At 50.2% G+C, this 27558-nt stretch overlaps 1 long non-coding RNA gene across 2 annotated transcripts in view; it reads left to right on the top strand.

The window, feature by feature from the left end:
- LOC148107910 (uncharacterized) overlaps window positions 1-26199 on the top strand; it is a 28766-nt gene extending 2567 nt beyond the window's left edge. The window contains exons 1-3 of one of the 2 annotated variants that reach the window (XR_015721384.1): window positions 12431-12511; window positions 24773-24869; window positions 24963-26199. This is a non-coding gene — a long non-coding RNA (uncharacterized LOC148107910). Of the gene's footprint in view, window positions 1-12430; window positions 12512-24772; window positions 24870-24962 lie in introns of those variants that run through there. The other variant, XR_015721385.1, reaches the window with a different exon arrangement.
- Window positions 26200-27558: the final 1359 nt, after the last annotated feature.

The raw sequence follows: 27558 nt of genomic DNA, 5'->3' as shown, positions 1-27558 counted from the left end.
TTAAGAGCTCTTGGTTTTGCAATTTTTCTGATCAGGCTTCTTACATCTATTTTAAGACCAGTGTAGGAATGTATTTGCTGATTTTGTGATGATTTCATTGGGGTTGGTATTAGTGGTTAGCATTGGTGTTACGGGTTGTTAGGGTTATGGTTGGGTTAGGGTTAGGGGTCTCCCTGTCCTCTTACGCACAGAGCCCATTCTCCTCCAATAACCAGAGTGATCTTTTCGACACATAACCTTTGGGCCTCTCTGTGGTCTGTTCCCCTCCTGCCCATCCTCTCCAGCCTCACCCCTCCCACCACGGCCTGCCCCTCTGTGGGCCACCCAGGGGTATGATTGTCCACATGTGCCTCAGGCCTGAGTCCAAGACTTTGCATTCACTGTGCCCTCTGCCAGGAGCCCTCTTCTCTCCCCCTGCTTCATGTTTGGCTTGTTTCCCCATTGGCTGGGCCCCGAATTGCCCCCTGAGGACCTGACTCATGTCTGCTGGTTGAATGTGCCTGTCCGCTATTTAAATGTAGTGCCCACCTTCCCGATGTGAGCAATTTGCTAACCTGCCCGTGATGGGGCAGGTGTAAGGACGTAGCCTTAGTGTCTGCATAAAACATCAGTCTCAGAGGGGCTCACCAAACTTGCCTGATGATGGGGGAGCTGCTGTCCCTATGGTGGGGAGCAGGTAGTCCCCTCAAAGGGGGACCAGACATGTGAGGCGGTTGGACAAGACTCCCAACTTCTTGTCTGGGGAGATGTAGACCTGGACCTGGAAGTTTACACCCTTGGATTCAAGGCTGGGGCCTAAGCAAGCTCCTTCTTCTTCCAGAGGTCCTTTTTCCCCTTCCCTGACCATGGGCTGGACCTGATTCCTGACCTGGGGGAGTTCGAGGGTGACCCCTCCTAGGAATACCAGTGGTTTACTGAGGACCTTTTCAGCAGGATGCCCAGTAGCCTTCAAGGGAGGACCCTACAGGAGGTGGAGACAGCTCTGTGGGGGCCAGTGACATCTCACTTAAAACAAATTGGGGCAGGTGGCCGGCCTTGCTGGTTCTACCCAGACTGTAGGGCATAGAAACAAGGGCTGTGCCCCAAGGTGCTCTGCTCCTGGCAGGTGGGGACAGGACCTGGGGGTTTGCCCGGGAGCTCAGCACAGGGGGCGTGTTCCTGGCTCCAGCATGCTAGAGCCCATGTGGGGCTGCATGGGCTTCCAACCTCTTAAGCCTTAGGCACCCCTTTGGAAGATGGGGTGCTGATGACCCCCATCTCTGGGAGCAGAAGGTAGGGAGGCCCCATGGGCAGACTCACTCAGAAGAGGCCAGGAGAGTGGCTGTTGCTTAAAGCAGCCCAGGGCCTGCCCCCTTGAAGAATGTACACAGGTCTATGGCCCTCAGCTTTGGGGTCCTGCTGCCAGCCTCTGGCAGTGACCCTCCTCTCACCCTGTCCCCTGTCCCCGTAGCTATGTGGTCTTCCTGGAGCTGGTCCTGCAGATGGCGAAGAAGCACTTCATGGTGGGACACAGGGTCACCTACTACGTCTTCACTGACCAGCTGGCTGCTGTGCCTGTGTGCCCCTCCGTGAGGGCCGGAGGGCGGTGGTCCTTATGGTGGACACAGGGTCACCTAGTACGTCTTCACGAACCACCAGCTGCCGGGCCTGTGTGCCTCTCCAAGAAGGCTGGAGGGTGGTCCTCGAGGTCTGCGGTGCCCCGCGCTGGCAGGATGTGTCCATGCAGCACATGGCGATGATCAGCCGCTTCTGTGAGCAGCGCTTCCTCTGTGAGGTGGACGACCTGGTGTGCGCGGATGTGGACATGAAGTTCCGCGACCATGTGGGTGTGGAGATCCTGTCCCCCCCTTTGTCAGTTTGTACCCCAGTTTCTACTGGGTGGTCAATGAGAACTTCAGCTACGCGCGCTGGCTGCAGTCCCAGGCCCACATCCCCAGGCACCAGGGCAACTTTTACTATATGGGGGCCTTTTTGGGGGGGTTAGTGGTGGAGATTCACTGACTGACTTTGGCCTGTCACCAGACAATGGGGGTCGACCTGGCCAATGGGATGGAGGCCATGTGGCCTGACAAGAGCCACCTGAACCACAAGCCCACCAAGCCCCGGAGGCCACGTGGGACCTGAGGCTGCTGGGCTGCCCTCCCCCACCCGGGTCATGAAGATGCTGAGATTCGGGCAGTGCCCAAGAATCGCCAGGACATCCAGAACGCATGAGGGGCTCGCCCTGTCTCTGTCAGGGTGGCCTCTCTGAGCGGAGCCATAAGAGCAGATTCCTTCTTCTGTCCCCTCAACTGTGGAGTCCAGCACTGCCTGCTCGGGCATGTCCAGGGCCCCTAGCTGCCCCCATGCACAGGAGGCCTGCCTGGGGCACAAGTTCCTTTCTTTGTGGTCAGTGCATTTCGATCATTTCTGGGTCATTTGCAGCTGCGAACGGCTCCAGTTTTATGTCGAATGTTTTTCTGTGTCAATGCTGAGCACCCATCTTTAAAAAGAACAATTGAGGGAAAAGGTTTTCTCCCTGGTTCTAAACAGACATCGCCTGGTGGGCTGGGAGCGGCCCTGCAGCAGCCTTGGAGCCAGAACGGGCCCTAGCTGGGTCTTCCTCCCAGTCCCTGCACCTCGCGGCAGCCATGGGCCTTCAGGGTCAGGGGTGCGCCGAGCCACCTCTCAGACCCCCAGTCCCCTGACCACCAGAGGCTGTGACCGCTAGCACGGCCTCCAGGAGCATGGAGCCCTCTGGGTTATTTCTGGTTCCTGCCTTGGTTTTAAATGGCTATTTCTGTGCTGGTGTTTGTGAGATGTGGGCACTGGCTCTGTCTGGATGCGCGTCCTGTTGGGATCCCTCAGTGCCCACTGGAGGGTTTGCACTTGTGGACTCTCTCTGCACTATGTGTTAGCAAGCATTCACTGAGTGCCTACTGTGAGCTCGGTCACCAACAAGGGGCAGAGCGTGAGAGCAAGAACCAAGATACAGGATCCCTGCTCCAGGGCCCTCCTGGGACTCGCGATGGCCCCGTCCTCCTGACTCACTACTTTCCTATTGTGGTGTAGTGGACATACGACTGATATCGTTAAGCACGTTTCAGGGTACAATTCAGTGGCAATATGTACATTCACTGCTCTGCACCTGCCACCTCCATCCATTGCCACAACTTCATCGTCATCCCAAACTGAACCTCTGCCCACGAGACCCTAAACCCCATTCCCCCTCCCCAGCCCCGGCACCCAGCAGCTCCTTCGACCTCTGTGAATCGGAGTGCTCTCCGTCCCTCACGAGTGGGGTCCTCCAGTATCTGTCCTTTAGGGACTGGCTTATTTCACGTAACACAGTGGCCTAAGGTCTGTCCCCATGAGCCTGGACCTGACCCACTTTTCCCCCAAAGGAGTGGCTCAGCCCTCTCCTGTCTAAGCTGAGCCTCCTATGCTCCCCTCTGCTCCCCTCATCTTCCTTCTCAGCCTGAAGATGATACCAACCAATCTGCAGCTTTGAAGACCTGTTCAGTCTAGATGCTGGACACACACACCCGGGGCCTCGGGCCTCACCTACCCCATCTGTCCATGTCAGGTGCCTGCCCCCCCGCGGCCGGCCACCTGCACCTTCCACAGGTGTCCCCATCTCAGGAGAGGGAAACACGAAGTCCAGACCCTTGGAGACCTCAGTGACTTCTTGCTTACCACCAACTGTAGTGAGGTGGCTACTGGAGGGCATTCGATGTCCTAAACATTTAAAGGCATATGTGAATCTCTGCTGCCCAGGGCAACGGGTAACAGTTGGGGCAAACAGAAACCAAGCAGATTCACTGGAAGAAAGGCTGAGTGATGAGGAGCGTTAGGGAATAGGGCCTGGAAGCTCTGACTGTCCCCACCTGACCTTCAGATGCTTCCCAGTTCCTCCTGTGCCTCTGGTGTCTTCCTGGAACCCTGACCTGGCTGTTTTCAGACAGCTCGCCCAGTGGTACCCTCACTTTATGGGGGGGGGAGTTTTGCTGAAATCCACAGTGTGTCCTGCTGCCCCACCTGGATCACATCGTCTGGGCCATCTGAGGACCCAAGACTGTGGGTCTGTGGCCTGGAGGGATTCTGAGCAGAGCTGGTGGGATGGGAGGGCTGACAGACACAGAGACAGGTTTCCAGAAAGCTATCTTCCTACAGTTTTTGAATCAAAGCCTTGAGATCTTTAAAATGCCAGCACTGTTACAGCATGGGCCAGAAAAACAAATGTCCCTGTGCACCCAACACCACCTAAACTATTGGCCATTTCTTGTCCCTTGAGCTGAGTACAAAGGATTGGGAGTGGGGACTTGAGGGAGGGGTCCTGGGCCAGACTGTGTTTCGGGGACAAAGGCCATCCAATCTCGTGCTGGGCCTGAGGCAGGGGCCTGTGTGGAGACCCCAGCTGTAGCCACTGCTGTCTGTTGATGCCCCCTCAGCCCTCCCCAGTGCACCTGCTGCTGGGGGAGCACCTGCCTCCTCCTCCCTGTGGAGGGCTCTCTCCTGCACCAGCGGTGCCTCCTCCCCTGCCAGTCACTGCCAGCCTGCAGCCTGGGAGTGTGGACACCCTGAGTTCCTCTAGCTGCTAGGGGAGCGCCTGCCCCCTCCTCCCTGTGGAGGGCTCTCTCCTGCACCAGTGGTGCCTCCTCCCCTGCCAGTCACTGCCAGCCTGCAGCCTGGGAGTGTGGACACCCTGAGTTCCTCTAGCTGCTAGGGGAGCGCCTGCCCCCTCCTCCCTGTGGAGGGCTCTCTCCTGCACCAGCGGTGCCTCCCCCCTGCAAGTCACTGCCAGCCTGCAGCCTGGGAGTGTGGATACCCTGATGGCCTCCAGTCCTGGGGACAGAGCAGTGCATGTGGGAACTGGTCTCCCAGCAGGCCTGAGCACCCAGGCCGCCACGGTGCTTGCTCTCCTTCTGCAGGCTCACTATGCCGTGCCCTCCCTCAGGCCCCCTGGGCCCAAGTCCTCCTCTGCTTGGGAACCACCCTCGGCCCATTCTCTACATGCTGGGACTGGGAGTGGGTCATCTGGACCTTCTAGACTTGCGTTTCGGTGCCCGTGACATGGGCACAGTCCGGCCTCACAGACTGCTCAGAGGAGACCCATCGCAGGAAGATGTAGCTTGCTGCAAGGGGAGATGCCAAGTGACCCAGAGTGAGCACACAGGCCTTGCACAAAGCACGGGGCTCGCGGGGCCCAGCACAGGATGCGGGCACCTAGCCACGGGTCACGGGAAATCCCGGTGAGGGTGGCCCTGGTGGGGAGGCCACAGAGGGTTCCAGAAGAGGCAGGCGACAAGGAAGACAACAGGACAGAGCTTCCCAAGGAGGTCGATGGAAGAATCAGAGGATTGCAGAGGCCTTGGGAAGACTTGGAGGCCCTGGAGATGTTGGCTGAATTGCTGTCATTTGGTCAGAAAAGGTGTGTCACAAACCCCCATCAACACTGGATGATTTACTCTTTGTTGGTTCTAGGAATCAGTGCGTACCTGCCATGAGAACTCACATTGCGTTAAGTCTAGGACATACTTACTTTTCAGGACTAGATTTTTCTAGAGGAAGTGCTAAGCATGGGTCTCTCCATTCTTTTCTTTGCGCAACTGGTCTCTGTTTTCAGGAGCAGATTCCTGGTGCTCATCACCCCTGCTCACCCTGAGGACTGGCCCCTGTCACCACCCACAGTGGACATGACTGCATGGGTTGGGGGGTGCTCACTGATGAAGCCCCAGTGCTCAGTACACAGCAGGGACCCCAGATCCTCTGCTGAATGAGGGAGGGCCTGAGGGAGGATGGGAGTGAGGGAAAGAGGGAGGGAGGGAGGATGGAAGGGGTGGAGGGGCAGGAAAGAGGCGGGGGGAATGAATGACGGAGTGAATAAATGATGTAGGGAGGGAGGGAGTGAAACCATGGAAGTAGGGTCCCTACATCAGGAGCCATTATTTGGGGTGAGGTCCGAGGGCATCATAGCCCAGGCCCTGGATGGTGGCTCAGGGCACGTCCAACTGTCCTCTCAGTGCTGACCGTCCTTCTCCTCAGACCTGCTGTCATCCTGGATCCTCTCCACCTCCTCCTCAGACCATTCTGAATGTTCCCAGGAGCAGGGTGGCAGGAGGTGAGTCTCAGGAGGGGCTTCCCAGATCCTGTGCCCCAGAGGAAGCTGTGACAGTAGCTACAGGGCATCCTATCATGAGGACTGGGACCGAGGATCCCATCCATCTCCTTGGGCATTAGCGTTGGTGCATAGCCTGCTCTCTCCACCACTGATGTGATGAACACTCCTGAAAATACATCTTTGAAAAACCGAGCGAGAGTTTCCATGGGTGAGTCCGAGGACGAGCATGCTAGGTAATGGGTGCACCTGCGGCCTGGGGTGGGTGCGGCTCACTGTTCTCCCAGACAGGGGTGCCCATCACCCTTCTCTCCAGGGGACCTGCGGGGGACTTCTGTGTCCTCACATTCTACCCAGGGCTGCTGGTCCCCAGACCAGAAACCTGCTGATCTGAACGTGACCAGTGCTGCCTCCATAGGGTTTCCTTTGCTGGAGTCCTTCCCCGGGAACTCCCGCATCTCTGACACATACTCCCCGCATGCCTATCCTCCCCCTTGGACTTGCATGTGTTTGGTCTCTGTCCCTGTGGAACCCAGTGACTTGGAGCACGGTTTGGACCAGAGGCAGGGGAAACCTTTCTCTGGCCTTGGGTTGTGAGCAATGCTTTTGCCCTTTGTGGTGTGTCTACTAGCTTTCTGCATTTCCCTGGTTTCTGTGTGGGTCACAGGAAGAGCCAGCTGTTTCCTGTCTGAGGTCAGGCCATGGTGTCCCAGCAGGAACAGGGGTCTCGGCCCTGAGATTGTGCCCATAATTCCTAAAGTGGTCTCTATGATTATGTCTGATCTGTAATCCATCGGGGATTTCAGTATCAAATAAGGGAAATGCTATGTCAAATAAACACAGAAAAAATGAGTCCCCTTTGAAAATAGGTGGGCAGACATGAAGGTACCTATTGTGATTCCACTTACAGAAACATCCAGAACAGGTAAAGAAACAGAGAGAGCAGCTTAGGGGTTTTGAGGGTGTGCGCTGGGGGAGAAATGGGCAGGGAGGGCTTCTGGTTCAGGGACCCCTTTGGGGAAGGAGATATTCTGCAGCAATGTTCTCTGGTGGGGTGGCACAACATGGTGAATATACTCAATGTGCATGACGTGTTCAATTGAAAACAAGTAATTTTACTTAAAACAAATAATAAACAATATACAGAACATGAAAAGATAAAGTAACAGTCAATATGTACCAGAGAGAAAGAATATATGGGAAGGGGATGAAACATTCTGGCGGGACATCGGGTTCGGGTGAAGGAACTAAGGGTAATTGCACAAGGAGCTCTCCCTGCAGGGCTGTGGGCTCTGGATGTGGCTCTGGGAGCCCTGCAAGAGCAGGAGTAGGGGCAGGGGTTGGGATAGGGGCAGGGACAGGAGCAGGGACAGGTGCAAGAACAGGGACAGGGACAGGAGCAAGGGGAGGGACAGGGTCAGCAGCAGTGGCAGGTGCAGGATCCAAGGCAGGAGCTGGGTCAGGGGCAAGAACAGGAGCACAGGCAGGGGCAGGGGGAGGGGGCAGCAGTTCTGGCAGGGGAGGGGGCAGGGTCTGGGGCAGGAGCTGGGTCTGGGGCAGGAACCAGAGCACAGGCAGGGGCAGGGAAAGGGGCAGCAGTTCTGGCAGGGGAAGGGGCAGGAGTTGGTGCAGGAGCAGGGTCTGGGGCAGGAACAGCAGCACAGTCAGGGGCAGGGGAAGGGTCAGGGTCTCTGGCAGGGGCAGGGGAAGGGGCAGCAGGTCTGGCAGGGGAGGGGGCAAGAGTTGGGGCATGAGCTGGTTCTGGGGCAGGAACAGCAGCACAGGCAGGGGCAGGGGAAGGGGCTGCTGCTCTGGCATGGGTAGAGGAAGGGGCAGGATCTCGGGCATGAGCTGGAGGGTAGGAACAGGAGCACAGGCAGGGGCAAGGGCAGTGGCTCTGGCAGGCGCAGGGGCAGGACCTGGGTCTGGGGCAGGAACAGGAGCACAGGCAGAGCAAGGGGCAGGGGCAAGAGTTTCATCCTTTGCAGGATCAGGAGCACAGGCAGGGGCAGGGGCAGGGGCAGGAGCAGGGGCAGGATTTGGGGCAGGGGCAAGAACAGGAGCACAGAGAGGGGCAGGTGTGGGGGCAGGAGCAGTGCCGGGCTCAGGGCCAGGCTCTCCGTGGGCAGGGTCTCCAGCAGGCTCTTCCTGCACAGCTTCAGGCTCTCCGTGGGCAGGTGCCAGGTCACCTGCTGGCTCCTGGTCTTCTGCTGAAGTCACTGCAGGCACCACCCCTCCCTCTGGAGCTGCCCATGAACTTGGAGCCAGTTCTAGTTCCTCAGATGGTGGAGCAGCTGTGAGAGGAGAAAAGCTCACCCTCCTGCCTGCGTCTCGTGGCCTTTGCAGAGACAGAACCCAGCCCAGGGGCTCCCAGAGAAGCTGCAGCCAGGAAGGAACCCTGACCAGGACGTGTCCCTGACTGCAGTCCACCCACTGGGCACTCTGAGCCCGGTCCTTGCTCCTGGACCCACACCAGCCTCTGGGGGCTCCTCCCTGTGGGGCCAGCACTGACCCATCCCCACACACCACACACACCCAGCCCCAGACTTCTCACCCTCGGGCTCGGCCTCCGTGGGCTGTGGCTCCTGGATCACACTCACTGAGTGAACGACTACTGGGGACAGTGGCCTGGGCGGAGTCAGAACCCTTCCCAGGTGATCCCCTGTCCCTGCTCCTGGAGAGGAGGGCGTGTCCACCAGCTTCCTCTCAGTGTCATCCGTGGCCTTCTGCAAAGACAAGGACCGGTAGCCGGCCCAGAGGCATCACAGCCCTGCCCGGCTGTCTTCATTGTCCTCCTGCCCAGGCCCCCTGCTGCTCCCAGATAAGACACAGACCTGTGCGTGCACAGCCCTGCACCTGGAATGCAGTGACCCATCCCTGCAGGGCTTGGGATAAACCTTGGGCAGAAGGGCGCAGCCCCCACACACCCTGTCCCACCCAGCCAGGCTTGACCTGGGTTGTGAACATGACCTGCCCACTGGACATTGACCCCTCATCAGCCTGTTCCTGCTCGGAGTGGCCCCACCCTACAAGACCCCTCTTATACACACACACACACACACACACACACACACACACACACACACACACACGACCTGGGGCTGCACAGTCAGATCAGAGCGTGTGGGGCTGGGCTGGCTGGCTCTGGGCCTTATGGTGTCACCTTTCGGTCCTTCCTGCCAAATGGCCAGAGGTGTCGGGGAGCCCTGACACGACATCCCCAGCGAGGGGAAGTGTTTGCAGGGCGCGCTTTCCTCAGCCTGCAGCCTCCGGACTTGGGGAGGCAACACGCAAACATGTTCTTCGTTCGAGGATCTCCAACGAAATGAGCTGGGCAGGGGGCTGGCTCTGGAATGTGGGTGCCTGGTTACCCGAGTTCCAAATTCTGTTGGGGTCCGTTGTCAGGGAAGTGAGGTCACCACTGCCTGGGGCTCCCTTGCCCGACTTCCTTCTCCTACAAGAGCCCCCAAGGGCCCCCCTCCCCCAGCTGCTGTATGCTCACCCTCCACCCCATGCCCCATCCATACAGTGACACCCACACTGCCCACCCACAGCCCCCAGGGGGCCTGGGTGCAGCCAGTGTCCCCGCTGTGAGGACGCAGAGCTGGGTTCAGATGGGCTTCTGCTTGTGACCAGGGCCGTGACCCTGGACAGACTCTGTGCCTCTCAGGGCCTCCCCAGGCTCCCATCTGCACAGTGGGGTGTTCTGGCTTCTACTTCTAGGGACACCATCAGGGGTAGGACCTCTACATACATTCCGTTCCTGCTATCACAGGAGGCTGGGGCACACACTTGGCAATGCAAGGATGAGCCAGGGGCTGGGCGGGCCATGGAACACAGCTCAGAGGGGCTGGGTCTGCTCTGGGGTCCAGGAAAGCCACCCCTTTGTCCCAGGCCCCGTGGGAAGGTTGCAATGAACTGATTCCAACCTTATCCCCTGGCGACACAGACTTCCAGGGGCTCCCATTAAGTTGAGGCTCAGGTCCCCGGGCCTCGTCTGTGCCCATGTGCGGGGCAGTCTCCACAGTGGTTCCCGGGCATTCCCGAATCCTGGTCACACATCCCTGGGGAGTCCCCTCCCCTCCAGGGTGGATGGCCTGTGTGACTGCGCTCTAAGGAAGAGAATGGAGCAAAAGGATGGGATGTTATTTCCAAGCTGATGGAGGAAAGTCTGTGACTTCTCCTGGTTCCCTCTCTCCTGAGTTCAGTCTCTGTCTCCGTCTCTGAGTGTCTCACAGGAGCAGGATCTGAGGGCTCCGGGGATGATGTGAGAAACCCTCAGAAGTCTCCCTTGTCCCTGTTTCCCTTTCCTGTCCTGGTGCTCAGTTCCTTCCTCAGGCCTCCTCACCATGCCCAGAGCACTGAGTCTGGAACCTCTTCCAAATGGGAGCCCTGAGGCTGCACCTAGGAGGGTCCTGACCTTGGTCCCCCGAGCAGTGGTCAGTGCTCTGCCACGTTCTGCATACCCAGGTCCTCAGCCCCCCAAGCCCCCAGGCTGCCCTCTGCTCAGAAGGACCTCGAGGGAGTACAAAGCATTTTCCCAGGACTGGGAGCACAGTGGGTCAGGGACGGAGATCCAAGGCCAGCAGGCTCTTCTACAAGCCTGTGGGATCCTGGGGACAGCCCGTCTCTACAGCCCAATTGATAGAAGAGTAAGCTGAAGCCTTTTGTGCTATAGCCCCCTCCACACCAGCAGGGGGTTTCTGTTCCTGCTTCCAGGTGTCCAGGGAGGTGATGGACACCGGACCCCAGACCCAGTGCCTTGGCAACCCTCTTGGGCCCCTTGGGGACCCGCTGACCATCAGCCTGGCGTGTCTCTCCTCCCCATGCTATGGATCTGGGGTATGGCCAGGAGTCCTGATGCCCCTGCCCCATGGCCCAGCTGTCTCCGACCTCTTTCTTCTTTCCCCCTTGTCACCCACCTCACTCCCAGGGTGTCCTCCCCTTCTGACCCCCAGCTGGGCAGTCAGAATGGTGTGTGTGTGTGTGTGTGTGTGTGTGTGTGTGTGTGTATGCACACACACACAGGTGCACATGCTTCTACCTGCCTGGGGATGTCCAAGGTCATGTCCCCACATGGGACGGAGTGGGGAGCTATCCCCAAGGATCTGAGGGGCTCTCATCCCCAAAGCAAACCTCATGGGAGGGTTGAGGCTGGCCTAGGACTGGAGAGCAGCCCTGCTCCTTGGACTCTGCGCCCCTCATTTGTCCTGGGCCAGTCCCTGCCTCTCTGGACCCCAGGTTCCCAACTGTCCCTGAGGGTTGGACATGGAAATGCTTGAATGTGGCTGCTCCTCTGGGGTAGGTGGAGGACAGGTGTACCAGGCACACAGGTCTCTCCACTGAGAGGGTCATGTGTGCACAGGGGACCTGCACACAGCACGTGTATCATGACCCCACCCTGTGATGGACGTGCATGAGACCCATGGCTCCACACCTGACTGGTCCCTCATGTTCCCTCACCACCGCCAAGTGCTCTGTGGCCCAAAGTCTGCTGAGCCCCAGAACCATGCCCACCCCGGGCAGCAAGCCTCAGGGTGCAAGGCCAGGTGGGTTGGACATCTGGGGATGCAGAGGTCACTGAATACCCCCCCACCCAGCTGGCCTGGAATGCAGACTCCCTCCCAGGGTCTAGCTAAATGCATGGCTGGGCCAGGGGACCTGGTGGCAGCAATGGAGGCCGACTCATGGCAGGGAGAAGATCTGTCTGCCCCTTCCCCTTCTCCTTTCCTCATTCTCCCTCATCTTCCTGGCAGGGCCTGGGACAGGGGTCCAGCCTGCCCCTGGCTGCAGCCCTGGCTAGAGTCAGAGGGGTGGGAAGGAGGCCAGGGAGGAGGTGCCCACCACCAGGCTGCCCGAGTGTGAGGGTGTTGTTACCGTAATGAGGGACCCGTGGGCATTCAGGGATTTCAGCCATTTTCAGACATGAGCTGGGGCCCCAGACTTGGCCCCTGCCCCATCCTACCCCCCCCAGGCCCCGCATCCTCCCCAGCCCAGTCCTTGACAGCAGCCAGTCCTCCCTCCAGCCCCGGGAAATCCAGCTGCTTGGGGGGCTGCAAAATCATTACAAGCTGGAGCCCGAGCAGCCCTATGGGGCCTGGTTCTGGGTCTCGGAGCCCCACAGTGAGGAGAGGTGAGGCCAGGCAGGAGTAGGGGGAGGGCAGAGTGGATTCTCCTGGAGGACCATGGCTCCCTGGTCAGCACAGACCCTGTTGCATGCTGGCCCCTAGGGCACCCAGATTCCAGCTCCTGGGCAGGCTCTGGGAGGGAGACCAGAGTGTGGCTCCTGCTAGCTCAGACGTGTCTCTCTGTCCTGTAGCTACCGCCTGTCCCGCCAGCTGGACTCCCCCTCCTAGTCGACCAGCAACACCTTCAGAGCCAAGAAGAACAGGCCATCATCAAACTCAGGGGCAAGTGAGTGGCTGGGCAGGCAGGGGAGGGCTCACTCTGGGTTCAGGGAGTCTCTGGGTGGGCTAGTGGGGGCTTGGGAGGGCTGGCCTTCCAGCTTCTCTGTGGAGCAGCCCTGTGGCTGGAGCCATTTGCCTCCCCTCTCTGGGGCCCGCTCTCCTCCTCTGTGCAATGGGGTGATGCTGAATGATTGCTCCCATGGCAGGAACATGTGGGGTGCTGGTGATTGACCTACGCCGGGCACAGAGCCTGGATTGCAGACCACTGTGGGGGATGGTGAGTGGGGTCACCAGTGAGCACCCCTCCCCCCAAAAGCAATCTAGGCCTTCCATGCAGCCGCCAGGCCCCTGGCTGGGAGTCCAGGAGCAGTGGCAGACCACACTTCTGACACAAGGTCCATGGGTGGCTCTTTTTCAGGAGTGGGGACGCAGTGGGGAGCCCTGGGAGCACGAGGCCAGCCCCTCCCTCTGAGGGAAGGAGAGCAAGGAAGACTTTCCCTGGGGTCCCCCAAGGCCACGTAAGAGGGGAGGAGGCTGTCCCCATGGCCAGACAGCCCTTCCCCAGCACCCACTTACCTAGTGGGAAGGGGCAGGCGTCCTTGCTGCGCACAGTGAATCTGGACTTGAAAAGTACATGGAAATTCTGCTTTGGTTAGAACCTGAGCATTGTGGGGGGGGGTTGGTTCTTTCACTTGCTGGGGTGATGAGATACACATGCTCTCCAGGACTCTGCCTCGAATGAAGAGCTCTTGCAGGGTCCCAGGCGTCCTGAACCTGGGGAGGGGAAAGGGGCATGTCCTCCCAAAGGCAGGATGGTTTTGGGTCGTGATCCTGGGCCAGGGCCAGAGACAGCCCCTCACTGCTCCAGACTCTAAGGCTGAGGGGGCCTTTCTCAGGCACAATGATGCCCACTGAACGCGGGGACTTCAGAAAGGACACACACCTGGATCAGGTCCTGCCCCGGGACAGTGGCTGCCTTCCCCAGCTCTGGAGGAAAAGGGACATCCTTGGCTTCTTTGGGTGGGGGTCCTCTGTCCCACTAGCAGGCACTGGACGGTTTCTAGTCTGCCTCTGGAAATGCACCAGCACTGAGTGGGCCAATCACTGTCCACACATGAACATGGACAATGTGCTAAGGAAATGCCGGAGGTGATCCTGTGCAAATGGCGTGCGGGCTGGTGGGGCTGGAGGCTTCAATGCCTTCCAGGGGCCGCAGGTCCCCTTTCCCTGGATGGGAATCCTCCTGGAGTCTCATCTCTGCCCTCGGGGCTCCCTTCCTGCTGGCTTCAGGACGGAGGGAGAGACTGTGGTGTGGCTGGGAAGGCTCCGCCCCTGCCTCCTTCCATCTGCACACACCAGGAAGCAGGGGCTGCTGCTCCCGCTTGCCCCGCACACGGCTGGTGTAAGGCACACATTCCCTCCAAGGTCCAGCTGCTCTGGCTCCGTCACATACATGGTGCCCACGGCTGCCTGGCTGGGCCACGAGTACCAGGAGAGCTCTCCTTTCCCGGGATCAGGGTTCCTATTCCTGGAGAGAAAGAAGTACCATCTGTTCTCTGTGGGAGAAGGTGAATTCCTGGGCCGGGTGGCCCTCAGGTGCCTGAGGACATGGTGGCCCCGACAGCTGCCCTGGAGAGAAGGGTGTCGGGCACCCCTGTCTGGGAGAACAGTGGGCAGCACGCATCCCAGGCCGCAGGTGCACCCATCACCTAGCATGCTTGTCCTCGAACTCCCCCCTGGGAACTCTGGTCCAGTGTTTCGGTTGTATTTTCAGCAGTGGTGGAGAGAGCAGGGAACGGAACAACACTAATGCCCAAGGAGATGGATGGTGGCTCAGTCGGTTAAGCCACTGACTCTTGATTTCAGCTCTGGATGTCATCTCATGGTCGTGGGATCGAGCCCCACATAGGGTCTGTGTTCAGTGCAGCATGGGCTCACGATTCTCCTTCCACCTCCTGCCTCTCTTGTCACTCTCGTGCCATGCCCTCTCTCTCTCTCTAAAATAAATAAATCAATAAAATCCTTATTAGAAAATGAAATCTTACAGAATGTACTTTTAAAAAATTGTAAAAAATCATAACATTAATTTTGCCATTAAATTTCTAATTTAAATTTTAGTTAACATACAGAGCAATATTGGTTTCTGGAGTGCAATTCTGTGATTCATCACTTAATGGGATACCCAGTGCTTACACAGTAAGTGCCCTCCTTAATCCCCATCACCCATCTAGCCCCTCCCTCACCCCCTCCCTCCAGGGACCCTCAGTTTGTTCTCTATCATGAAAATTCTCTTATGGTTTGTTTCCTTCTCTCCTTTTTTTTCTTTTCCCTGTTCCCACATGTTTATCTATTTTCTTTCTTAAACTCCACATATGAATGGGATCATATGGTATTTGTCTTTCTCTGACGGGCCTTTGACTGTCTGCACCCATTGAATCACAGCTTCCCCCTTTTCCCCCTTCCCTGAATCTCCTGGTTACTACCAGTCTAGCTTCTATTTCTGGAAATATGGCTACTTTGGAGAGCTCCCAGCTGTGGATTCCTACAGTATTTGTCTTTTTGTGAGGGCTTATTTCACGGAGCCTCGTGTCCTCAAGGTTCATGCATGTTGTAGCAGGTGTCAGGACTTCCTTCCTCGGTAAGACTCAATGATATTTCATTGATGGATAGACCACATTTGGTTTATCCATTTATCCATTGGTGGACATTTGAGTTGCTTCTACCATTTGGCCCTTTGTCTATTGTGAAGAGTGCTGCTGTGACATGGGTGTGCAAATATCTCTTCCAGAACTTGCTTTCTAGTTCTTTTGAATATATACGCAGAGGTGGGATTGCTGGATCATACTGTACCTGCATTTTTAGTTTTTGAGATGCTTCGATACTGTTTTCCATAGTGGTACACCATCTTACAATCACACCAGTGGTGCACAAAAGTTCCACTTTCTCCACATCTTTGCCAACATTGGGTGTTTTCTGTTTCTGGTTGTCTTTTTTTTCCCAGTAGCCATCAGAATGAATGTAGATGATATCTCTGTGGTTTTGGTTTAGACGTCTCTGCTTATTAATCATATTGAGCATATTTTCTTATGCTTGTCAATTAGATATGTCAATTCAAGTCATTTGCCCATTTTTAAATCAAGTCATTTGATTGTTTTGTTATTATGCTGTACAAGTTCTTTATTCTGGATATTAACGCATCATCAGATATATGATTTGCAAATATTTTTTCCCATTCTGTAGGTTGTCTTTTCACCTGTTGTGTCCTGTGATTCACAATAGTTTTTTTACTTTGATGTAGTCCTATTTGCCTTTTATTGTTGTTGTTGCTGTGTTTTTGGTGTCCTATCTAAGAAATCATTGTCCTATCCAGTGTCATGAAGCTTTTCCCCTATGTTTTCTTATGGGAGATGGACAGTTTTAGGACATTCATTGAGGTCTTTGATCCATTTTTTAGTCATTTCTGTAAGAGGTGAAATGGAAGGGTCCATCTTTGTTCTTTTACATGGGGATATCGAGTTTCCCAACACAGTTTTTTTTACATTTAAATTTATTTAAATCCAACTACTTAACATAAATAATGTATTATTATTTTCAGAGGTAGAGTTCAGTGATTCATCAGTTGTATATAACACCCAGTGCTCATTACATCATGTGCCCTCCTTAATGCCCATCACCCATTACTTCATCTAACCCCCTTCAGCAACTTTCAGTTTGTTTCCTATGATTAAGAGTCTCTTATGGTTTGTCTCCATCTCTGATTTTGTCTTGTTTTCTTTTTCCCTCCCTTCCTCAATGATCCTCTGTTTTGTTTCTTAAATTCCATATATGAGTGAAATCATATGATAATTGTCTTCCTCTGATTGACTTATTTCACTTGGCATAATCCCCTCCAGTTCCAACCATGTCGATGCAAATGGTAGTATTCATCCTTTCTTATGGCTGAGTAATATTCCATTGTATATATGAACCACATCTTCTTTATTCATTCATCTGTTGAAGGACATCTTGGTTCCTTCTACAGTTTGGCTATTGTGGACTTTGCTGCTATGAACATTGGGGTGCATGTGCCCCTTCTTTTCACTACATCTGTATCTTTGGGATAAATACCTGATAGTGCAATTGCTGGGTCATAGGGTAGCTCTATTTTTAACTTCTCGAGTAACTTCCGCACTGTTTTCCAGAGTGGCTATACCAGCTTGCATTCCTACCTTGCGTACCAGCGTAAGAGGAGGGCTCCCGTTTCTCCACATCTTCTCCAACATTTGCTCTTCCCTGCCTTGTTTATTTTGGCCATTCTAACTGGTGCAAGGTGGTATCTCATGTGGTTTTGATTTGTATTTCCCTGACGGCTAGTGATGTTGAACATTTTTTCATGTGTCTGTTAGCCATTTGTATGTCTTCTTTGGAGAAGTGTCTGTGTATGTCTTCTGTCCAATTTTTTTTACAGATTTATTTATTTGAGAGAGAGAGAGAGAGAGAGAGAGAGAGAGAGAAGGGGCAGAAGGAGGGGAGAGAATCCTCAAGAAGACTCCTCGCTTGATTGTGGAGGCTGTCACAGGGTGGTGGTCAATCTCAGGAACCTGAGATCATGACCTCAGTGGAAATCAAGAGTTGGGCACCTGACCGACTGAGCCACCCAGGCACCCCACGAATAGATTTTTAAGTAATCTCTACACCCACATGGGGCTGGAAAACCTTGAGATTAAGAGTCACAGGCTCTACTGACTGAGCCAGCTGAGCGCTCTTAGGAAGCATGAATTAAGATGGATAGATCGGGCATGGAGCTCTGCTATGAGTTTGTCACTGGCATGATATAAGACACCTTTAGTATTTTATTGCTTTGTCCTCAAGGGTTTCTCTCTCAGGACTTAGGCATTCTGGGACAACTTGGGGCATGCGGAAATTAATACTGCCATCCTGCTGTCCTGCACTATGCTGTAACTGAATCCAGAACATCCCAACATGGGCCATGATATCTTCCTTCTAATTTTGCAGTGTGCCTGTAACAAAAATATATACATGACAGAGAAGACATGAAGACCTATCATAGGTTCGTGTTGATTTGATTACAAGAGGATTCACCAAACCCCCTATTTTGGTGTCTTTTTTGTTTGAGGCCACCAAGCTTTTCCACTCTAAGCATTATGTCTTAATAAAAGTCAGGAGGGATGAGAGGCTCAGGCTGACCTCTTTGACAATGGTGTGGATTATTTTTGAACACCTTTCTCCTCTTTTAGGCAAAATTATTTTCCACAGTAATTGTGAAATGAAACGATTCCATTTCATGCCTACTCTTACTAAACAAAAATAGTACCACTTGGAATCTTCCCTCCTTTTCACTGTTTTAAATTTTAAACACAAATAAATAGTCCAAGTAGATGGAGGTAAAATAACTCAATTTACGTCTTGTCTTCACATCCTCAGTGCTGTCATTGCTTCCTTTGTCTCCTGTTTCGATGCAGAGATAAGTAGTTTGCCCATGAAGGGGCCTTATAATTGGGAAGGGGCACACTTGGCTGAGTCAGGAGTTGAGGGGCCTGCTGTATCACTGGAATTTCCAGAATTGAAATTATCTGTAGAATATGATGTTTCTTAAAAACAAGTTATAAAAAATGCTAATTTGCTAATATCTATGTTGAAAGCCAATGGTAACCATAGCATTTGTTTAGATTTAGAAATTAAACAAACAAAATATTTTTTTCTGGAAAGGAATATTTTATCACTGATGTTTAGAGTTGCTGGTTGAGTGATTAATAAAGAGAAGTTGGCTTTTGGTTGATCACTTTTTAATTTAATTTAATTTAATTTAATTTAATTTAATTTGTTTTTGATGTAGTTTTCAGTGGTTCATTAGTTGCGTATAACACCCAGTGCTCATCTCAAGATGTGCCCAACTTAATACCCATCACCTGGTTACCCCATCTTCCCAACCCCTCCCTTCTGTAATCCTTAGTTTGTTTCCCAGAGTCCAGGGTCTCTCATGGTTCGTATCCCTCTTCTGTCCCTTTCTTGACTGGATTATTTGTTCTTTGGGTGTTGAGTTTGATAAGTTCTTTATAGATCTTGGATACTAGCCCTTTGTCTGTTATATCATTTACAACTATCTTCTCCCATTCCGTGGGTTGCCTCTTAGTTTTGTTGACTGTTTCCTTTGCCAAGCAGAAGCTTTTTAACTTGATGAAGTCCCAGGAGTCCATTTTTGCTCTTGTATCCCTTGCCTTAAGAGACGTGTGTTGCAAGAAGTTGCTGCAACCGATGTCGAAGAGGTTACTGCCTGTGCTCTCTAGGATTTTGATGGATTCCTGTCTCACATTTAGATCTTTCGTCCATTTTGAGTTTATCTTTGTGTATGGTGTAAGAGAATGGTCCAGTTTCATTCTGCATGTGGCTGTCCAATTTTCCCAGCACCATTTATTGAAGAGACCGTCTTTCTTCCATTGGATGTTCTTTCCAGCTTTGTCAAAGATTAGTTTGACCATAGAGTTGAGGGTCCATTTCTGGGTTCTCTATTCTGTTCCATTGATTTATGTGTCTATTTTTGTTCCAGTACCATACTGTCTTGATGCTCACAGCTTTGTAATATAGCTTGAAGTCAGGCATTGTGATGCCTCCAGCTTTGGTTTTCTTTTTCAACATTCCCCTGGAGATTCGGGGTCTTTTCTGATTCCATACAAATATTAGGATTGTTTGTTTCAGCTCTGTGAAAAATGTTGATGGTATCTTGATAGGGATTGCATTGAATGTGTAGTTTGCTCTGGGCAGCATAGATATTTTAACTATGTTTATTCTTCCAATCCATGAGCATGGAATGTTTTTCCATCTCTTTGTGTCTTCCTCAATTTCTTTCATAAGTGTTCTGTAGTTTCTAGAGCACAGATTCTTTACCTCTTTGGTTAGGTTTATTCTTAGGTATCTTATGATTTATGATGCTATTGTAAATGGAATCAATTCCCTAATTTCTCTTTCTTCAGTCTCATTGTTAGTGTATAGAAATGCAACTGATTTCTATGCATTGATTTTGTATCCTGCCACATTACTGAATTCCTAAATGAGGTCTAGCAATTTTGGGGTGGAGTCTTTTGGGTTTTCCACATAAAGTATCATGTCATCTGTGAAGAGAGTTTGAATTCTTTGCCAATTTGAATGCCTTTTATTTCTTTTTGTTGTCTGATTGCTGAGGCTAGGACTTCTAATACTATGTTGAACAATAGTCGTGAGAGTGGGCACCCCTGTCATGTTCCTGACCTTATGGGAAAAGCTCTCAGTTTTTCCCCATTGAGAATGATATTTGCTGTGGGCTTTTCAGAGATGGATTTTATGATGTTGAGGTGTGTTCTTTCTATCCCTATACTTTAAGAGTTTTAATCAAGAAAGGATGCTGCATTTTGTCAAATGCTTTTCAGCATTGAGAGGATCATATGGTTCTTTTCTTTTATTAATGTGCTCTATCACGTTGATTGATTTGTGAATGTTGAAACACCCTTGCATCCCGGGAATAAATCCCACCTGGTCGTGGTGAATAATTCTTTTTGGATTATTGGATCCTATTGGCTAGGATCTTGTTGAGAATTTTGGCATCCATTTCATCAAGGATATTGGTCTGTAATTCTCCTTTTTAAATTTTTTTTTAAAGATTTTATTTATTTATTTGACAGAGATAGAGACAGCCAGCCAGAGAGGGAACACAAGCAGGGGGAGTGGGAGAGGAAGAAGCAGGCTCATAGCGGAAGAGCCTGATGTGGGGCTCGATCCCAGATCGCCGGGATCACGCCCTGAGCCGAAGGCAGACGCTTAACAGCTGTGCCACCCAGGCGCCCCATGTAATTCTCCTTTTTGATGGAATCTTTGCCTGGTTTTGGGATAAAGGTAATGCTGCCTCATAGATCAAGTTTGGAAGTTTTCCTTCTGTTTCTATTTTTTGAAACAGCTTCAGGAGAATAGGTATTAATTCTTCTGTAAATGTTTGGTAGAATTCCCCTGGAAAGCTATCTGTCCCTGGACTCTTTTTTTTGTGGGGGGGGGGGGAGGGAGGTTTTTGGTTACTGCTTCAAATTTCCTTGCTGGTTATTTGTCTGTTAAGATTTTCAATCTCTTCCTGTTTCAGTCTTGTTAGTTTTTAAGTTTCCAGGAATGCACCCATTTCTTCCAGATTGCCTAATTTGTTGGCATATACTTGCTAATAATACATTCTAACAATTGTCTGTATTTCCTTGGTATTGTTTCTGATCTCTCCCCTTTCATTCAGGATTTTATTAATTTGGGTCCTTTCCCTTTCTTTTGGATAAGTTGGGCCAGAGGTTTATCGATCTTATTAATTCTTTCAAAGAACCAGCTTCTAGTTTCATTGATCTGTTCTTCTGGTTTATATTTCATTGATTTCTGCTCCGATATTTATTATTTCTCTTCTCCTGCTTGGTTTAGACTATATTTGCTGTTCTTTCTCCAGGTCCTTTAGGTATATGGGTAGCTTGTGTACTTGGGATTTTTCTAATTTTTTGAGAGTATTGCTATATACTTCCCTCTTAGGACCGCCTTTGCTGTATCCTGTAGATTTTGAACTGATGTGTTTTCATCCTCTTTAGTTTGCATGAATTGTTTAAGTTCTTCTTTAATTTCCTGGTTGCCCCATTCATTCTTTAGCAGGATGCTCTTTAACCTCTAAGTGCTTGAGTTTCTTCCAAATTTCTTCTTGTGTTTGAGTTCCAGTTTCAAAGCATTGTGGTCTGAAAGTATGCAGAGAATAATCTCAATCTTTTGGTATTGGTAGAGACCTGATTTGTGACCCAGTATCTGATCTTTTCTGGAGAAAGTTCCATGTGCATGCGAGACGAATGAGTCTTCTGTTGATTTAGGATGGAATGTTCTGTATATATCTGTGAAGTCCATCTGGTCCAGTGTGTCATTCAAAGCCCTTGTTTCTTTGTTGATCTTCTGTGTAGATGATTTGTTTAGCTGTGAGAGGGGTGTTGAAGTCTCCTACTATTAATATATGGTTATCAATATGTTTCTTTACTTTGGTACTAATTGGTTTATACAATTGGCTGCTCCCACATCTGGGGTATAGATATTTACCCCTTTGTTAGATCATCTTGTTGGATAGACCTTTTAAGTATGATGTAGTGTCCATCTTCATTCCTTATTACAGTCTTTGGTTTAAAATATAATTGGTATGGGGCGCCTGGGTGGCTCAGTCGTTAAGCGTCTGCCTTCGGCTCAGGGCGTGATCCCAGCATTCTGGGATCGAGCCCCACATCAGGCTCCTCCGCTGGGAGCCTGCTTCTTCCTCTTCCACTCCCCCTGCTTGTGTTCCCTCTCTCGCTGGCTGTCTCTCTGTCAAATAAATAAAATCTTTAAAAATAAAATAAAATATAATTGGTATGATATGAGGATTGTTACTCTAGCTTTCTTTTGAGGTCCCTTAGCTTGATAAATTGTTCTTCATCCCCTCACTTTCAATCTAGAAGTGTCTTTAGGTCTAAAATAAGTCTGTTGTAGACAGCATATGGATGGGTCTTGGTTTTTTTATCCAATCTGATACCCTGTGTCTTTTGGTTTAAGCATTTAGCCCATTTACACTCAGAATAACTATAGAAAGATATTAATTTAGTGCCATTGTATTGCCTGTAAAGTCCTTGTTTCTGTAGATTGTCTCTGTTACTTTCTGGTCTATATTACTCTTGGGGTCTCTCTTCACTTACAGAATCCCCCTTGAGATTCCTTGCAGGTCTGGCTTGGTGGTCACATAATCTTTCAGTTTCTGTCTGTCCTGGAGGCTCTTTATCTCTCCTTCCATTCTGAATGACAGCCTTGCTGGATAAACTATTTTTGGCTGCATGTTCTTCTCATTTAGTACCCTGAATATACCTTGCCAGCCCTCTCTTGCCTGCCGGGTTTCTGTGGATAGGTCTGATATTATTCTGATGTTCCTCCTTCCATACATAAGGATCCTCCTCTCCCTAGCTGCTCTCAGGACAGCTTCTTTGGCTGTAAGATTTGAAAGCTTCACTAGTATATGTTGGGGCGTTGATCTATTGTTATTGATTTTGGGAGGGGTCCTCTTTGGCTCTTTGACTTGAATGCTTGTTTCCTTCCCCAGATTAGGAAAATTTTCAGCTATGATTTGCTCAAATATAACTCCTAGCTCTCTTTCTCTCCACCCACTCTGGGATCCCAGTAATTCTGACATTGGTTTGTTTCAAGGCGTCATTAAATTCTTAAAGCCTTTCTTCATGGGCTATTAGTTGTCTTTCTCTCTTTCCCTCAATTTCCTTCCTTTCCATCAGTCTGTCCTCTAGATCACTTACTCTCTCCTTTGCCTCATTGACATTAGCTCTTAGAGCATCCAATTTAGAATCCATCTCATTCTAGCATTTTTAAGTTCAGCCTGATTAGGTCTCATTTCCACCCTTAGAGATTCTGTATTGTCATTTATGCTTTCTTCAAGCCTAGCTATTAACTTTATAATTGCTATCCTGAATGCTATCTCTGACGTCTTACTTATATCCATATCCATTAGCTCTGTGGCAGATAACATTGCCTCTGGTTCTTTCCTTTGTTGTGAATTCTTCCTTTTAGTCATTCTGCCCAGGGAAGGATGGGTGAGCAAATGAACAGAGTCCAAAATATCATCCACAACCCAAGCAGAATGCACCCTAGAAAAAATCTGAATTGGTTGGAAGCCACCACAGAAAAGCAAACAGCCAAAGTGAAACAAAACAATAAAAAAAAGGTGAAGGAGGAGAGACTATAATCTCACTGGGTGGACAAAGCAGGGTGATCCACTTGTTCCTGATTGAATTTTGCTCTCTGTGTTAGAAGACACTACATCCCAAAATTGCAAAGAAAGCAAGACACATATATAATTGAATAGAGTGAAAAAAGAACTAGAATGAAGCACATATCTATAAAATGTAGATGTGAAATAATAAAAGTTAAAAATGGACTTAAAAATGTAAGTTGGCAAAATAAGAATATAGTTGAAATGGGGAAAAGTTAAAAAAAAAAGAAGAAGAAGGAATGGAAAATTTTAGACTGAAGGATAAACGAGTTGTGAGGAAGCACCTGGAGCTCAATATAATATTTTCCCCTGGTGCTGGAGTTTTACAGTGTTGTGGAATCCATAAGCTTGTCTTTCACCTGTTCACCCAGTCCACCTTCTGGGGGAGGGGCCTGCTGTGCTGCTCTTCAGGTGTCTTTGCCTGGGCGGAGTTGCCCCACCCTTGCCTGGGCGGAGCTGCCCCACCCTTGCCAGGTGAGCTGGTTGTCTGTGTGGCTTTTGTTCCCTGGAAGCTTTCCACCATTTTCTGAGGGTCAGGGCAAAAATGGCTGTGCCCAGATCTCTGGCCCAGAGCCACAAGATCATGGTCCCCCCTCTTCAATAAACCCTCCAGGTGAAAGGGTCTCCACTTCTATATGCACCAAAGTTTGCAGACTCCCGTGGTTTGTGTCCACTGCAATCTTCCCCAGGGGAGTCCCAGGGACCATCACTGCACTTTGTGTCTTTGGGACTGTGAGTGGTTGTGGGCTCGTGTGTACACCCTGCTCCACAGCCTTTTTGCCCCTCTCAGAGGACGGTAAACAGCCCACAAGTTCCAGTCCTTTACAGGGTGGTCAGGAAGAGAGTGGTCTCCATACTAGACCATCTTGTGGTTTATGGTGACCAGAGCTGAGAGTCCCTTCTGGGCTTACTGACCACAACCAGTTTCTTTGCTCCACTTCTTGGGCACTGTATTGGTTCAGGCACCCCTGTTCTTTCTGTATCTCCTGAGATCCTGAGGCCACAATGACCCACCTAGAATTCTGCTCTTTTCATCCCCTGAGGCCCTTCAGAAAGAGCAGATATCTAAGGGTTCTGATTTGTGCTCTGTTGTTATATTATTTAATGGTAGCCAGCTTATGGAGACTCCCTCCCCCTTCTGTTTATCTTCCAATATCTCCCCACAGATTCATGCCTCTGCACATCCTACCTTGAAAAAAAAAACAGTCATTTTTCTGCTTGTAGAGATCCAGACATATATTCTTACATCTCAGGCTGATTTTGTGGGTATTCAGAATGATTTGATAGATATCAGGCTAAATTCAAGTGACCAGATGAAACGAGGTCCCCTACTCTTCCGCCATCTTGCCTCCCTCTCTATTGTTATGTTTAGAGTCCCTTTTACCATGTGAGGTCACAGTCACTGAATTTGTGTTAGGATGTGCACACTTTGGGAGACCATTGTTCTGCCACCACATGTCTAATTTTCTTTATTTATGCCTTCTCTCACAGCTATGCCCTGAGAGACATGCACAAAGAGAAGAGGTCTTCTATTTGGGCCACCAGGTTCTGAGAATCCAAACGGGAGGCCACTTGACCTGTGTTGCTGGTATAAGAGCCCCACTATTAGTCATCTCCCTTCTATTCCTTTCCAGACCTTGTATTCTAAATGCCCTGATCTGATTTGTCTTTTCTTGTTTAGAGTCCATCAGGCTACATATGGTCCTGTCTATGCAGCCACAAATGGAGACAGCCCCTACCGAACCGACTTCTACCGAGGACCTTTGGACAGACCTCTGGGGATGAAACCCTGACTACGATTCTTCAACAACACCGCTGACCAGCACGAAGCAGTTATCGCCCCCTTTCCCTACCGGCAGTTAGGGTCACTTCTTCAGAGGGGGGAAAGTTAGGAGTTATTTGGACAGTTTGGTAGTCAGAGTCAGGGTCCCCAACAAGAAAATATGGAGTCAGGGCAGTTAAAATAAAATAGCACTGACATCCTGTTCTGCAGCTTAGACAGGACAACACGGACATTCTGCTGTGAAGCTTTTGTAGGAATGACTTCTGCAAAATGCCCTAAAATAAGACAATTAACCACAAAAGCATTTGTCCATATCACAGACAAGGGGCATTTAAGATCTAAGCCCACAGCTGTCAGAAAAAAAAATAAGCCATCAGCATGTGGACATGAACCTAATAGGGAGACAGATATGTGACCAAAGCCCTGGTTGGCACAACTCAGCACACCCTGCTTGCTTAAGAAAGTTCCACAAAAGAGCTTATAAAAACCCCTAAACGTAGAAACTCCAGGTGCAACCCACTTGGGTCCCCTCCCTCTCTGGGAGCTTTGTACTCTTGCTCAATAAACTTTGCTTTGCAGCCCACCACCCTTCGTCTGGTCTACCTCTTCATTCTTGGAAGCAGCATGACCAAGAACCCGGGCACTGAGGGGACACAAATCCTGTAACACCACGATGGTGAACATTCAACATCATGAAGGGATCTGTAGATTTATCTGAGATTGTTGCTTTAAATATGGACTAGACAATCGTTTGGCAGTGCCGTTATTTCACTCAACAAGCTTTCACTGAGGACCTAAGCTGGACTGTCTTCTAAGACTATGTAAAACCAATGTACTGGGTTTTTCCAGCTGTAGACACATAAATGACAGTGATGTGATGTATAATGTGATATTCATTAGACATATATCTGTGTGTGACTAAGAGAATCTAAATAAATGTATTTCTTGAGGAAAAAAAATAATAAAAAAGTGAAGGGCCAATATATTGACACCCTTGTTAAGGAAACTGGATAGAACCTCAGATGGCCTCTATCCAACTCCATATCTTTCTCTTCCCTTTGATGGTGACTTTGTTATAATCTGCATTTTGATATCATTTTTAGTTGTGACTATAATTTTTTACTTTAACTTTAACCTTACCACCCATATGTGAGTTAATAAATAACTGTTTGCTTGACTTGTGTTTGAACTTACGTAAGAGATCTAGTCCTTTGTAACTTGCATCATTTCTTCAGCACTTCTGTGTGAGAAATATTGTTTCAGTGTAAGGCGGCAGCAGGGCACGTGGCATGGATGCAAAGTGTTAATAGCAGCTCATTCCCTCTCTCTTCGGGACACCCAGAGTCCAGTGTCTTTGCCAGTTCTCCCTGTAACTCTCAGGATGGAATCTAACTGGTATGGGAATAACTGAGAAAATTCAAATGGAAGAAGGTGTGTAGCAGGACGTAGGTGAGCTCTTCAGGCTAAATATGATAAATGAAGCTGGAACTTACCGATCTATGAGAAACGGCTACAACCACCCAACGACTTCCTTCCATTTTTCTGTAGTGATGATTTTAACTATCCTGGTAAGGACAAAACCATTTGGAGCTTAAATGCAAAGGCTAGTTGACTTTAAGTAAACCATGTATGTTTTATTAAAAAGAGATAAATTTTGAAATTGTTATGAGCACATCATTAAAACCTATGGATATAACCCGAGGAGTGTTTTAGAGGATTTAAGATTTTTGTCACCCTACACCACATTAGAAGTTTGGTAGAATTTGATTGTCCTCCTCTATATTCATACTAAAGATGAGAATGTGCCTAATTATTAGCTCCATGACCCCATAGCAGTTGGTTATGGATGAAATTAAAGTAAGAATTTATTAAGTCAACTGGGTAGTGTAGTTGGTTAAGTATCCCACTCCTGGTTTCACCTCAGGTCTTGATCTCAGGGTCATGAGATGGAGCCCTGCTTAGGTCTGGGTGCTCAGTGCAGAGTCAGCTTGAGACTCTCCCTCCCTCTTCCTGCCCCTCCTGCTTGTGCTCTCTCTCTCTCTCTTCTCTCTAAAATAAATAAACAAACCAATCAATCTTTTTTTAAAATAAGAATTTATTCACATATTTACATTTAAAATTAAGGAACTGATTGCACTCTTACTTATCTATATGTAAATATTTGGGCACTTGTGAGGACAAAATCTTAAGTGTTCTGTACAAACTCTGGGTCGTTCACAGATGAGACTAAGGTAGCTGGGGACTTGTAGGCAGCTAGTTGTTCACTGTCCACAATATGAAAAGATAAAAGAGACAGATGAGGTCTCCTCTGGCTTGTCCTTGATCCTCATCCTCCCTGAGGATGGCCATCTCTGGACAGCTCAGTGGCAGGGACTCATTCACAGTGTGGGGCATCTGTTCCCCAGAGACGTCAGCCAGGGAAACGGATTTGGTTCTCTGTGCCAGCCCAGCCACAGCTGAGTGTCACAGCCCCCTCTTGTGGGCTCATAAGGGT

The sequence above is a fragment of the Ursus americanus genome, chromosome 23, assembly GCF_024610735.1.
Source record: "Ursus americanus isolate L20-20 chromosome 23, mUrsAme1.1.p, whole genome shotgun sequence".
NCBI lineage: Eukaryota > Metazoa > Chordata > Mammalia > Carnivora > Ursidae > Ursus > Ursus americanus.
This window is presented reverse-complemented; position numbering and strand designations above follow the sequence as displayed.